Below are 13,181 nucleotides of genomic sequence, written 5' to 3'. Positions count from 1 at the left end.
TTTGTAGCTCTCCTATAGATTATACTAGGTTTATTCGGAAGGTGAGGACCCAGTATCAGATCTTTAATAATAGATACCAATGGCGATCCATGATTTTTATTATCATAACATTCTTTTTGCTGAATTGAGTAATAAATGGTCTACAGGTTTCAAACATTTTTTTAGGTACATGTTCTTTTTCTTTAATAAGTTCACTTCTATCTTTAATTGAAGCCTTCCATCTGGCATTTTCTATTAATTCAATCTTATATCCTCTATCTACAAACATGTTTTTCAGATCTTCAGATTGCAACCAATATGTCTCCAGATTACTACAATTTCTCCTCAATCTTAAGAATTGTGAGAAAGGGACATTATTTTTCCAAGCTGGTAAATGGCAGCTAGTAGAGGGAATAAAACTATTAGTGTCTGTTTCTTTAAAAAATGTTTTAGTAATAATACTGTCATCATTAGCCTCTAAGCAAATATCCAAATAATCTATATTCACAGGGTCACATTTAAATGTAAACTTCAAATTGTATGTGTTCATATGTATTAAAGATATAAATGTTTCTATACTTTTTTCGTCGCCTTCTCATATTAAAATGAGATCGTCGATGTACCGACAGTAGAATTTTATATTTTCTCTCAGACTTTCATTTCTATAAATGAACTCCTCCTCCCAACTTGCCATAAAAATATTTGCGTACGATGGGGCAAATTTCGTCCCCATCGCTGTACCGTTTGTATGTAAGTAAAATATATCATCAAATTCAAAATAATTATGCTCCAATATAAAGCGTATGCTCTCCAGCAAAAACATCCTTTCCTTCTCTGTAATCTTATGATCTGTTTTTAACATTTTCTCAACTGCTACTATCCCCTTATTATGGGGAATAGAAGTATAAAGCGCTTGAACATCTATGGTAACCCAATAAAATAAAGGGGACCATTTGAAATGTTCAATTTCTCGCAAGAGACTGGTTGAATCTTTTAAATAAGATTTTTGTTTACTGACAAATGGTTGCAATTTTATATCTATAAAATGGGATAAGTTTGCAGTTAGGGAATCAATCCCTGAAGCAATGGGTCGGCCTGGGGGACATTTTTTATTCTTATGTATTTTAGGGATATGATAAAATATTGGAATCCTTGGATATTTTACATCTAAATAATCAAATTCTTCTCTACAAATAATACCATCTTTGTTGGCTTTATTCAATAAATCATGTAACTCTTCCCTAAATTTAGCTGTGGGGTCGGAGTTTAATTTTCGATAGGTGGTATCATCACCGACTATTTTGGAGGCTTCTTCCAAATAGGCTTTCCGATCTTGTACTACTACAGCCCCTCCTTTGTCAGCTATTTTTATGATAAGTTCCTCATCTTTTCTTAATTGTTTCATTGCTTGTCTTTCTAAAGAATTAAGATTACTGTGGTATTTATCATCTTTTATTTTAATTTTTTTAAATTCTTCCCTAACTGACTCATAAAATATTTCTAAATGACTTCCCTTCGATTCTACGGGAAAAAATTTAGATGGCAATGCTACTAATGGTTTTATTTTAGATTCCCCTACTACTTTTTGAACAGGGTTCTTCAAAAAATGTCTTTTTAAAGTTAAACTTCTTATATATTTGTTCAAATAAATGAATAAATCAAATTTGTTTACATGTGCATCGGGGGCAAATTTAAGACCATTTTCTAGTAGCGAACTTTGTGGGGCAGATAATCTCTTTTCAGAAATGTTGACGACTCCAGTTTTTGATGTTCTTGGGGATTGAATGGGGTTCTTCTTTTTTTGGGAGAATTGACCACTTCCTCTCTTTCCTCTTCTCCTAATTTGTAACTTCTTTTTGTTCCCTGAGGTGAGTCTATCATGGAATGTAGCCTTTCTCTCTCCTGTATAACAACTCTCTTTCTGTCCCCTAAAAAATGAGTCTTATTGGGAGAGGGAGATCTAAGTACTTCATACCTATTGTAATTTGTTGGAATATTTGATTTTCTGGGATATGGAGATTTATTTTGGAAGTAACCTCTTTTTGTCTGATGTAGTTGATTATTTGGTGATTTATAGTTCTTTTTCTTATACTCAATTTGTTGCCAATGTGACCTTTGTGGATGAAATTTTGGTCTAGTTTGATATTCGTCATACTCATTATGGCCTTCTTTTTCCCACCTGGAAAAATTATATCTCGTTCCTATCTCTCCTATAGGTTCTTTATTAGCCCAATTACGTACCTTTCCATTTTCGTAATCGTATTTATCTCTAGAAAATTTCTTCTGTTTTCGAATAACAATATCGTTCTCAAAGTTATCCAATTTAAACTGTAAACTCGCTACATCTTTTTGAAATTCTTCACTGTTTTCAAACTTCAATAAGACTGTTTCTAATTTATTAAGTTCCTCCACAGTATTTATAAGTTCTTTTTTTCTTTCTGATACTATGAGACCAATGAGTCTCGCTGAGCACTCATCTAAAATTTTATTCCATTCATCAAGAAACTTTTCATTTTGAGATCCAACTGTTGGATTTTTTTGTAATCTTAAGCCCCTAGGGATCCGGCCTACTTCTAGATATTTTTCAAGTGTTATTATATCGTACCAATATCTTAACTCCTTAGTTGCCACCTTTTCCATATTATTTAGATAGTTATAATAGTCTTCATCTTCTTCATCACCTACTGTCTCTGAAGGATTAGTATATTCTGAAAAAATTGTCTTACATTTCTGTGTCCTAGAGTGTCTATCTTTAAATAGTGGCATATTTTACAGCAGCAGTAATAGGGAACTAACAGAACAATTTTTACCACAAAAAATCCCAAAGTGCGCTGAACAATTCACATACAGCAGCACCCTTCAGTAAGTCCCCTGTTAGAAGGACTAATTCAAAGATATACAAATGGATTACTGATGGGGCGCTAAATCGCAACACAATTTATTTTAAAATTTGTAAAACACAATGCAATCTCTCCAAAGGCTTATACGTCTTCTTTTTCTTTTGAAGAGACAACTTCACCGTTATTCCTACTCGTTCTCAATTTTGATCAATTAGTCCAAACTATGTGTTCACATTAAGTCCTCCTCGAGGTTCTAAAAAAGATACCCTCGTACCAAGACACCCAAACACAGGCCCAAGCGGTACAGCGCTTACTTAAGGTAAGAGTGTTAATGTACATGTTTATGTCATATGATGTTTACCTTGACAAAAAAGCCTGGAGGCTTTGAAACGTTGGCTATACATTGATTCAATACAACTTTATCTTCATATATCAGACTTGGAGTGCCGCAGTTTTATTGTCTTTATATATATATACATATATATATATATATATATATATATATAAAACAGAGAGATATACATTTCAAATGGTATCAGTATAATTTCCCTGTATTGGTTATGTCACAATTAGAGATGAGCAGGTCCGGTTCCCTGAGAACCGGACCCACCCAAATTTCATTGATCCGGGGTGACCGAGTCGCGAGGTTTTGTTTTCAGCTGGCTTATCGCTGATTGGCTGAGAGAGCTGTCTGTCACGGCTCTCAGCCAATCAGCATTAAGCCCATTGAAAACAATAGAAAGGAGGAAAAAAAGATGGCGCCCGCTTCCGACACCACCGTCACCCCCGGTGGCAGCACCCCCCGCTGCCGACACCACCGTTGCCGACACTCCTGCACTGCTGCCAAATGTACTGAGGACACCATCAGCGACCCTCACACAGCGGACACTCCCACAGTGAGGACACCACCAGCACCCCTGCACTGCCAACACAGTCAGCAAACCTGCACTGAGGACACCGCTGGCACCCCCGCTCAGCCGACACCGGTGGCACCCTGCACGGAGAACACCTGCAATGAGGACACCGCTGGCACCCCCGCTCTGCCGACACCGCCGGTACCCTTCACTGAGAACACTGCCAGCACTGCCATTCCATGTACTGAGGACACCATCAGCAACCCCCGCACTGCCAACACAGTCAGCAAACCTGCAATGAGGACACCGCTGGCACCCCCGCACTGCCGACACAGCCAGCAAACCTGCACTGCGACACTGCTAGCACCCCTGCACTGCTGACACAGCCAGCAAACCTGCACTAAAGACACCGCTGGCACCCCTGCACTGCCGACATCACCAGTACCCTTCACTGAGGACACTGCCAGTAAAGCAGCACTGCCATTCCATGTACTGAGGACACCGTCAGCAACCCCGCTCTACCGACACTGCTGGCACAGTAAGTGCACCATTGGTGTATCCAACCCACACTGTATAATACACTGTATCCGTGTTGGAAATTAGAAACTGAACTGCCACATGATAGTGCCGCCCACTGTGTCACTTAGGTTAGTCAGCCAGCTAGCTGGATGCAACATTATGGCCTTAACTAGATGAAGCAATTAATATTGTGAGGTGGTCAAAATTGATTGGAAATTACTGGAAATAAATGTTATTGAGGTTAATTATACTGTAGGAACAAAAACAGGCCAATTTTATGTGATTTTAGCTGTTTTTATGATTTTTTAAGAAAAAATCCAGATCCAAAACCAAAACACGAAAACAAAACACGGAGGTGAGGATTTGGCAAAACCAATCCAGATCCAAAACCAGGGTAGATCCAGATCCAAAACCAAAACCAAAACATGGGGGTCGGCGCACATCTCTGGTCACAATGATCCCTATGGCTGGCTGCATTTTCTGAAAATTATCAGTACGTCTTCAGATAGATCTTACTGACTGGGTTTGGGTCTCATTTAAATTTGGATGTAAGTCAATTTTATGACGCGACTCTCAGATGTAGGAGTACACTTCCACTTTACCGCCATTCTCATAGGTATTGCTTTCAAAATCTCCCTGCGATGCTTTTCAAATGTACAGTAGGCAAGTATGAAATATTGTTCACTGGAAAAAACTGCAACTTTCTGAAGATCCTTTTCATATACAAAATACAAATATACAATATACATTGTTCTATAAATAGGAATATATACAGTAAGTGTAAATAACATTCATTTTATTTTGCCTATTTGCATGTTTAAATGTAAGTGTTATCTGTCACACAGTCTGTCCATTTTCAAAAAGAAAAATAGAAAAAAATCAGACATTCTTAAAATATATAAAACTAATATTAAATAAAACATTTGAATAAATGTGAAATAAATAAAGTAAAAATAAATTTAATAAACTATGTCATCAATAACTACTGTACTAGCATTTTGTCAGGAGGTAGAAGAAAAACCTTTGCTGCTTCCACTCCAGAAATTGCTGCCAATATTTTGCAAAATAACAATAATAAACAAAAAAGAAGGAAGTGCAAAATTTAATCTAGTCTTCCAAATATAAACATATTTTAATAATTATATTATATTAGAAAGTTGCATAATTACAGTTTGGCACATATAACATCATATACATAAAATATACATAAAATACAAGTAATTAATCTTATTTAAAAAGCAAGAAGAGCTATGAGTACTGAAGAAATCACCAAATATAGAAATGAGATCACCCCCTTTTCTTCCTCCAAATGCTGACTACCTATCACTCATTTTGTGAATGAATCTGTGCAAGCGTAATTGCAAGTCAATGGCTAACAATTGCTCAGTCTGTGTAAATATTGGCATTGCAGGCGGATTTGTATCAGACTGTATTTAAACGATGTGCTGAAAGATATTGCTGAAAGACATTGGTGAAAGATATTGGGCCTGATTCAGAGACGGACGCAATTAGTGCTCGCTCGTCCAGAAAATAGGGGTGGATATTCAAATGAACCGTTCGCTGTTTGCGGTCTGTTCACGCCTCTAGGTCTGAACGAGCGTACAAAACTTGCAGTCGTTTTTTGGGAAACTACGCCCCCTGGCCGCTCGCATCCTACGTCATGTCCGCTATTTATTAGATTAATCAAGTACATCGACCAGGGTATGAACTGCTCGCTATTCTTGTGGTCGGTTTTTGCTACCACAATTTTGCGAGCAGGTCTGGTTATAAAATAACCCAGTGACGTGGTCAATGATGCTGCTGTTTTAATTATGCACACCCATAAAACGCCCATTTTGACCTTTAAGCACGCCTGCGTTCTGATTTCCACACCCCGTTTTCAAGCACCTTCCCCTGTTACCACCCACATACGCCTCATTCTGTCACTCAATTTATCAGGCATTCGCTATTTTGCGAGCACATGAATTTTGGCCGCACTGACTGGTTCGCGCATGCATATAACGATCCGTACGCATGCGCAGTTTGGCAAACATCGCTCGGAGCGAACGAGCTGCCGCTTACGAGTGGCTCTGAATCAGGCCCCTTGGGTGTACACACTGAACGATATAATTAACGATATCGTTCAGTGACGTCATCCTGCCACATTCCTGACCAGGCACTTTCTAATGATATCATCAGATTGGCCTGTATGTTTGCACGACGTTAATATCGTTAATGACCCGCAGGAGCGCATTTCGGTGGTCGTTCACTGCATACACACTGAATGATATGAATGATATAACATTGGACGATATCGTTATTGTCCAAAAAAATCATCTAGTTTGGTGGCCACAACCCTGTTTGAGTTCTTTGTATAGATATTCTAATGCCTATCCCAATCATATTTAAATTGCTCTACTGTCTTAGCCTCTTTCACCTCACCTCACATATTAGCAAGGAGAGGGTAGTGATGGTACATGAGTATTTCATATTGAGTGACTAATAGGTTTCTAAAAAAGAAGAGTGAGGACAGATCTAAGCTTAGATAAAGCTTTGGGCATCAAGTTCCCAGTGAGGATAAGTGCTGGTCAGCCAGCATGAGTCAATTGAGTATGATTGATCACGTCTTGATAAAAGTGTGCCTGACTTCTGGGAGAGAGGTATCTGAGAGGTAAATGAGAGGTAAAGGGTGCTGACAGCCCAGAAATTTAACAATAAATGAATGTGAACAAAAAGTAAAATATAGCACAACTGGTTACTGCAGATAAGTGTAAAGAGACAGGTGACATTTCACACCTTCTAATTTAATAGAAGTGTGTAGATAATAATTTTCTCCGAGCACTGTGACATGCATTCTCAAATACTTAAAAAAGGTTCTTGTTTTCCTATTGATAATAGTGCAATGCAATCAATTTGTTTGAGATAGTCCATTCTTTGAAGTAGGGATGAGCAGGTTCAGATTTCTGAAATCCGAACCCCCCCGAGCCCTCCCGTTCCGAGTCGGCTCGGGTTTTCTCGCCTGACTCGGAACTGAAATCGAGGCAAAACGTCATCATCCCGCCTTCCGGATCTCGCGGTTTTTGGCATCGGCGCCATTTCTCACTCTGGCTGTGGACAGTGAAGTGGGAGGGTGGGAGCTAGGGCTGGCTGGGCTGTGTTGTGCTGCTGTTGTCCATAGGGGCTGTGTCCACTCAGCCCATAGGGGCTGACTGGGCTGTGTTGTGCTGCTGTTGTCCATAGGGGCTGGCTGGGCTGTGTTGTACTGCTGTCATAGGGGCTGGCTGGGCTGTGTTGTGCAGTCAGTTGTCCATAAGGGCTGTGTCCACTCCAAAGTCTATAGGGGCTGTCTGGACTGTGTTGTGCAGTGTCCCATAAAGGCTGTAGTCCTAAAGGGGTGCTGTAGTGTTGTCCAGGGGGTGATCTGTCCATAAGGGGTGCTCCCCCAAAGTGCACTCAAAAAAAAAAATTTTTTTTTTTCTGTGTTTGTTAATTGTGTGCGCTGTAGCCGCACATGCATCAACAAAGTAGCAACAAGCGTGCGCCTGTGTCATAAGTAAAGGGCCGGCTGGCTTGACCGTTAAAGGGTGCTGTAACCCCCAAAGTGCACTCCAAACAAAATAAAAAAATATTTTCTGTGTTTGTGAATTGTGTGCACTGTGGCTGCACGTGCATCAACAAAGGAGCAGCGCCAAGCGTGCGCCTGTGTCCCATAAGTAAAGGGCCAGCTGGCTCATCTCTTAAAGGGTGGTGTAACCCCCAAAGTGCACTCCAACAAAAATAAAAAATTATTCTTTTCTGTGTTGTGAATTGTTTGCGCTGTAGCTGCATGTGCATCAACAAAGGAGCAGCAGCAAGTGAGCGCCTGTGTCTCATAAGTCTGTTAAAGGCTGGTGTAACCCCCAAAGTGCGCTCCATAAAAAATAAACAACTCTTTTTTTTCTGTGTTTGTGTGCGAAATGTATACGCAGTAGCCGCATGTGCATCAACAAAGGAGCAGCACCAAGTGTGCGCCTGTGTCCCATAAGTCTGTTAAAGGGTGGTGTAACCCTCAAAGTGTGCTCCACAAAAAATAAACAATTCTTTTTTTTCTGTTTGTATGCGAAATGTATGCGTAGTAGCTGCACGTGCATCAACAAAAGAGCAGCGCCAAGCGTGCGCCTGTGTCCCATAAGTCTGGTAAAGGGTGGTGTAACCCCCAAAGTGCACTCCACAAAAAATAAACAATTCTTCTTTTTTTTCTGGGTTTGTGTGCGAAATGTATGCGCAGTAGCCGCATGTGCATCAACAAAGGAGCAGCACCAAGCGTGCGCCTGTGTCCCATAAGTCTGTTAAAGAGTGGTGTAACCCCCAAAGTGTGCTCCACAAAAAATAAACAATGCTTCTTTTTTTTCTGTTTGTATGCGAAATGTATGCGTAGTAGCTGCACATGCATCAACAAAGGAGCAGCGCCAAACGTGCGCCTGTGTCCTATAAGTCTGTTAAAGGGTGGTGTAACCCCCAAAGTGCGCTCCACAAAAAATAAACAATTCTTTTTTTTTTGTGTTTGTATGCGAAATGTATGTGCAGTAGTCGCACATGCATCAACACAGTAGCAGCGCCAAGCGTGCGTCTGTGTCATAAGTCAAGGGCCGGTTTGGACATCTGGTCCGGACTGAAGGACGTGCCAACAATTTCTGACATGTCTACTGTCACTGCATATGATACTGTCACCACTGACAGAATGGTGGAGGATTACATCGGTGACAGCATCCAAGTAGGCATGTCAGACAGTCCGTACCTGTACTGGCAGGAAAAAGAGGCAATTTGGAGGCCCCTGTACAAACTGGCTCTATTTTACCTGAGTTGCCCCCCCCTCCAGTGTGTACTCCGAAAGAGTGTTTAGTGCAGCTGGGAACCTTGTCAGCGAAAGGCGTAGGAGGTTGCTTCCACAAAATGTGGAAAAGATGATGTCATAAAAATGAATTATCAACTCTTCCAGGGAGACCAGCCTCCAGAACGTACAGAGGGACCTGTGGTGGTGGATTCCAATGGGGACGAATTAATACTCTGTGATGAAGAGGGTGAAGAATCGGTGCATGAGGAGGATGAGGACGACATCTTGCCCCTGTAGAGCCAGTTTGTGCAGGGACAGATTAATTGCCAGCTTGTTTTGTGGGGACCCAAACGAACCAACCATTTCAGCCACAGTCATGTGGCAGACCCTGGCGCTGAAATGATTGGTTTGTTAAAGTGTGCATGTCCTGTTTATACAACATAAGGGTGGGTGGGAGGGCCCAAGGACAATTCCATCTTGCACCTCTTTTTTTTTTTGCATTATGTACTGATTGGGGCCTAGTTTTTCAAACTGCCATCCTGTCTGCCACTGCAGTGTCACTCCTAGATGGGCCATGTGTTTGTGCCTCCCACTCATGTCGCTTAGCACAGTCATCCAGCTACCTCAGTGCAACCTTTTGGCCTAAAAACAATATTGTGAGGTGTGAGGTGTTCAGAATAGACTGGAAATGAGTGGAAATTAATGTTATTGAGGTTAATAATAGCATAGGAGCAGAAAACCCCACAAATTCAGTGATTTTAGCTGTTTTTATGCTTTTAAAAAAAAAAAATACAGATCCAAAACACAAAACCCAGAACCCAAAACACGGAAGGGTGGTTTTGGCAAAGCCAATCCAGATCCAAAACACGAAGAAAGATCCAGATCCAAAACCAAAACACAAAACACGAAAAGTGGCCGGTGCACACCCCTACTTTGAAGTCATTAATCCTAATGGAAAAGATGTTGTATTTTCTATCTCCAAGGAAAAGCAAGAACAGGATTCACAGCTACCGAAAGAGATCAACTTAGAAATCACTATCTGGGTTACCCGATGTTACCTGGGCTGAAAAATGGACCTTGAATTACATCTGCAGCCTTCATTTTTTACATTGGACCACCAACAGTGGAGACCATGGCACATAAAAATGTGCTTGGAGAAAATTAGTAACTGTCAGTGCAGGTGCAGGGTGACAGTTGATCATCTGACTCACTACTCTTACGTTGGAGCTCTGCCTGCCCCCCACTGGTTCATATCAGCCTGTGCTTTTAGATCAGTGTAGTTTTAGGCACTGGAAGACATCCTGAGCGAGCTTGCTTAAAATAAGATTCTGTGGCCTAATTGGTAGACCTCCATCACCCTGACAAACTTCAAACACAGCCAAAAACCTAATCCTGGTCCAACTACACCAACATGCCAAATTTTGTGGAGATAGGTACAAAACTCTGGCCATTCCTAAAGGACAAAATGGCAGACAGGCACACACACACACTTTCTCACTTATTATGTAGACCAGCTGGGATATCTAGCATTGCCTGGGTTGAAGTACACCTGTAGCCTTCATTTTTTTTACATTGACCTCACCTATAACCTGGATAGCTATGCAAATTAGGAGTAAATACAGTGCAGACAGGCGTATTCTCATATTGTTTGGAATGGGGTACATCAGGCTGCCGCAAATGAGTAATAGAGGCCAGGAAATATCCATCAGCCAATGGAGATTCTGGCCTCTCCACTGCCACCCAACAGCAATGACACACCTCCCTTTTGGGAAACAAAAGAGGGTATCTCCTGCTCCCTGGCCAGAATTAACAGAAGTCTGTCAATCACTGACAGTCTGCTGCTGGACTGTGTGCAGGAATCATGTGCAGTACGGGTCTGGCGCATGATTAGTTCAAAGATAATCAGGAATCTCCATAATCCTTGTCACTGTGTCCACAGCTGAAGCACCCCTGAAATCACTCTGCAGACCAACATTGAAGATGTCTAGCAGGGCTGCCATCAGTATTGGGATGCCAGGATTTTTTGACAGTGTGTGGCCCTAACAAAGATCAAACATAGGCAAAAACCTATTCCTGGTCGAACTACATCACCATGCCAAATTTGGTGGAGCTAGGTACAAGACTTTTTATATATATATATAAATATATATATATATATATATATATATATTAGTCATCCCACAAGCTCTAATTACCTAACGACCAGTGGCACTGTATAACCATGTCTGCCTGCTGGCGCGCCAGCTGTAATTAGCTGGCGGGTCGGCACCAAATCAATGCCACTGACACTAGGGCCCCCCTCATCGGCCTTGACTGGACCGGCCCACCTTGTGTGCATGTCTGGGTGCAGGGGGAGCTGTGGGCCACAGAGGCAGCTTGGTCCCCATAGCAGCTGCACCCCTAGCACCCACAGAAGTTACACCACTGTTTACATGCATGTTAGCAAACAGTGGGGTCCTTTCAGGATCAATGGAATGGAGTTATAGGCAAGGACAATGTAAACAAAAAGGCAGCAGGTATACTTCAGGGTTCACTCTGCAACCCGTGCAATCCCAGGTATCCCAGCTAGTCTTTAATAAATGCACTCACATTTGCAATAAAAACAAGCATGCAACAATAAATGCCAATGCTTATTGTGTTAAAAAGTCATATGAGAACATAGAAATAATGAAGCATGCAACTACTCAACAAGTGGTAAAAATCTATTCCAGCACTACTGTAATTTCCACAGGTACAGATGGTTAATACAATTGTGTTTTTCCTCATACCCTTGACAGGTTTAGCTACACACTGGTATTTTTTTTCAACAGTTGAGATTTTACCAAATTATAAACAAACAAACCACCTGCCTCAAAACCACAGCAAAATATGTCCCAAAAATGTATTGCCACTGATAGAATTTTGAGGGTAAAGATCTGTACAGCCTTCTCATTAGGAAAAACTGAAAACTAAAAAAACTTTGTTTTGGGAACCCCAAAATTCTAACTAGCCGTAGGTTTTTAAGCTTAGTCTAGTCTGTTGTGGAATAATCATTGGGGCAAAGAGCATGGGGTACCGCTTCCTTTCCACTAACCAACACTAGGCTTCACTAGCCAGGGTAGTAGCATGGGGTCCCCCCTCCATAGTGGTAACCAGCCCTATGTCGGTCAGCATGCGGCTGAAATCCCTAGGGAAATTGAGCCCACAAAAAAAAGTATTTTCTCCTAGGAAGAACTATCCATGTGCATATAAGACCAGGGTTATTCCCTGCACCCGTAGTCATGGATATCTCCTTTGTAAATCACATAATAATAATAACTTAACACTTTAAGTTACAACAAAATGCTCATCACTGAAACAAAGACAGACAGTGACATTGCGTTAAAAGTTGGTCATTTGATATAAAGTAATCTTATTAAGGAAATGTGTGGTTGCAAAGAGACGACGGCCAGAACAAAACAAAACCATACAATGCAAACTAATAATAACAAACATGTATTGTAGGTGGAAATGCAAGGTGCTCAAACAAGAAAGGGGCATCCAACTTCTCCTTGTAAACTTCACTACCATCCTGTGAGGAAGGTGTTGCTGCCCTCATAAGGGTGGTGCAACTCGAAATATAGTCATAAAGGTGAGTGCACCCCAAGCAATATATTTTACCATACTTTCCTGCCAAAAGTGAGGTTCCGGTTACAGAACTGCCACACTGCCAACATACAAATGCTAACCTAAACCATCTAAAAAAATCACCCAAAACAATTATTAAACCATCTTCTCTAAAATTCACCCCATCTGCTTAATAAAGATACATATAATGGAAACGGAATAAAGAATGCACAACCACAAATCACCCATTCGCCAAGCAAAATTTTATACATGGCCGAATTCACTTTTTTGCATGCTTCTATTGCCACCAAATCTCAAATATCCTTCCATACAAGCGTAGGAACCATGCACGACAAAATCAATTTACACCACGACCAGACCAAGATATGCAAAATCCCACACTATAGCAAGCCTCAGATCTAAAGCTGACCTCTTTCCTAACATATTGTCACCTAAATGTACAACCAAAACCCAGGGTACACCATGGGGCATATCCAATTGCCTCGAGGCTTTGACCGGAAAAAAAAAATCACGTTTTGGATTACCACCGGTATGCACGCTCCTGATACCCGTGGTATCCAATAAAAAAATGCATGTGGGGTTTTCAGCTTT

The sequence above is a fragment of the Taudactylus pleione genome, unplaced genomic scaffold (assembly GCF_031769625.1).
Source record: "Taudactylus pleione unplaced genomic scaffold, aTauple2 ptg000017l, whole genome shotgun sequence".
In the NCBI taxonomy this organism is placed as follows: Eukaryota; Metazoa; Chordata; class Amphibia; order Anura; family Myobatrachidae; genus Taudactylus; species Taudactylus pleione.
The sequence above is the reverse complement of the archived record's forward strand: the minus strand, read 5'-3'. Positions refer to the sequence as shown.